The sequence below is a fragment of the Galeopterus variegatus genome, unplaced genomic scaffold, assembly GCF_000696425.1.
Source record: "Galeopterus variegatus unplaced genomic scaffold, G_variegatus-3.0.2 Scaffold10850, whole genome shotgun sequence".
Classification (NCBI taxonomy): domain Eukaryota; kingdom Metazoa; phylum Chordata; class Mammalia; order Dermoptera; family Cynocephalidae; genus Galeopterus; species Galeopterus variegatus.
This window is the reverse complement of record NW_007736961.1, coordinates 8,180-10,953: the sequence shown is the minus strand read 5'-3', so window position 1 is coordinate 10,953 and position 2,774 is coordinate 8,180.

Genomic DNA, 2,774 nt, shown 5'->3' with positions numbered 1-2,774 from the left:
GAAACTTTCTGGACAATGTACCACTCACTTCTGAAAGAGCTTTGACATTTCAAGCTCTGATCATGTCCAAGCCTCCTTAGTACTGTGGGATAAATGATGGCCCCATGAGTTATTCGGGGGTCAAAGCTTCTTCTATTGCACATGCCTGGGCTGCATGACTTACAAATTTTGGCTCGGCTCCATCTGTAAGAAAGCTTAAGCCATGGTTAAACAATGCACCTTGAAAGCAAGAAAAAACACAGTCTAAAAAGATAAAAGAAGCATTTCAACCAGACTCAGATATGACACATATTTTGTAATTATCAAACAGGGAATGAAAAAATAACTATGCTTAATACGTTGTATTAATCCATTTCTGTTGCTCATAACAAAATACTTGGAACGGTTAATTTGTGAAGAAAGTGAAATTTATTGCTTACAGTTTTGGAGACTGTAAAGTCCAAAGTCCAGGGAACACATCTTGTGAAGGCCTTGGAGGTGGTGACAGTGACACAGGAGTCTCACATGGCAGAAAAAGGTGGAGCAGAGAGACCAACTTCCTCATTCACTCTCTTTTTAAAGCCACCAGAACCACTCCTGGTATTCCAAGAATGGATCAATCCATTCATGAGGGTACGGTCCTTACAATCTAATCACCTCTTCAAGAACCCACCTTTCAAGTATTGTAGTAGGATTTCCCACTCTCAACAGTTACAGTGACAATTAAACTCTGATGAGTTGGGGGGGACATTCAATACACTGAATATGTTAAAGGATCTAATGCAAAAAGTGAACAACATGCAAGAACAGATGGGTAGTGTAAGCAGAGCAATGGAAATTCTAAGGCAGAATCCAAAGAAGTTGACAGAAATTAAATATACCATAAGAGAAATGAACAATGACTTTCATGGGCTCATCGGCAGACTGGAAATAGACTAGGAAGGTAGTCTATCAGAGATACGTAAATAGTAACTTCCTAAATTGAAATGCAAAGAGAGAAAAAAAGGAAGAAAAAGAACATTCAAGAATTGTGCATAATTAAAAAGGCATAATATACATGTAATTGGAATACCACACATAGAAGAAAGGAAGAATGGAACAGAATTACTTAAATTAATAATGTCTCAGAATTTTTCAAAATTAATGACAGATACCGAAGCACAGGTCTTGGAAGCTCACAGAAGACCAAGTAAGATAAATTTAAATAACCTACACCTAGGCATAGCATATTAAAACTGAAGAAAACCAAATTCAAAGAGAAAAACTTGAAAGAAGCCTGGGGGTTAGGAGGGGGACTTCCTCCAACCCATGGAAAAGCAAGGATAAGATTTACAGTGGACTTCTTGTCAAAACCCATGCAGGCATGAAGAGAGTGAAGGGAAATATGTAAAGTGTTAAAAGAGGGAAAGAAAAAAAAAAAAAAAACACCAATGTAGAATTCTCTATTCAGTGAAATTCTCCTTCAAAAGTGAAGTAAAAACATTCTCAGATAAACAAAAACTGAGGAAATTCATTGCCAACTGACCTACCCTTCAAGAAATGCTAATAACAACAAGGACATTCCTTTAAGAAGGCAGAGAATGATATAAGTTATAAATTCAAATCTACATGAAGAACAAAGGACATTGGAGAAGGAATAAATAAATGTACAATAAAATATTTTAACAATTTTACAAGTGATGATAGTACAATCTATTGGGTGACTATAGCTTATGGACAAGTGAAGTGAAGGTCAGCAGTGCCACAGGCATGGGGGCAGGAAACAGGAACACTCTGCTATAAGGAACATGCACAATGTGGGAGGCAGTAGAGTGTTCTTTGAAGGCGCATTTAGATTAATTTAAAATGCATATTTGAAAATCAATTAAAAAATAAATAAATAAAATGCACATGTGAAACTCTAGTATAGCCAGTAAAATAATTTCAAGTATAACTGATATATTTTAAAAGGAGATAAAATGGAATAATAAAAACGCTTAATCACCGGGGAGAGCATGGTGCTGATAACACCAAGTTCAAGGGTTTGGATCCCCATACTGGCCAACCACCAAAAACAGAAGAAAATGCTTAATCAAAACCAGAGGAGGCAGAAAAAGGGAAGAGGAGGAAAACAAAGAAAAGTGCAATGGATGAAAAAGTTGCAAACATGGTAGACATTAATCCAACTATAACAATAAGCACTTAAAATACAAATGGTATAAAATCTTCAATTAAAGACAGAGATAGAGTAGAATTTTTTAAAAAGATCCAAATATATACTGTTTACAAGAAACTCACTTTAAATATAAAGATTGAGATAGGTTAAAAGTAAAGGGAAGGAGAAAGATACACCGTGCTACAGTAATCAAATGAAAGCTGAAGTAGTAATACTACTTGCAGACAAAACAGACTTCAGAACTGGGAAATTTAACAGGGCTAAAGGGGCATTACATAATGGTAAAGTGACCAATTCATTACCATATGTGAGGCAAAATATGATAGAACTGCCAAGAGAAATAGACAAATCCACTATTACAGTTGGAGACTTCAATGCCCTTCTTCCAGCAGGTGATACATCAAGCAGGCAGGAAGTCGGTAAGGACAGAGTTGATCTGAATAGCACTTTATGCCAACTTGATCTAACAGACAGTTATAGAACGCCCCATCGAACAGCTGCAGGGTACACATTCTTCGCAAGTTTGCTTGGAACATTCACCTAGATAGGCCACATTCTGGGCCATAGAACAGAAGAACGAATCTAAAAGAATAGAAATTATACAAAGCCTGCTCTCATCTCACATAGAATTAAACTAGCA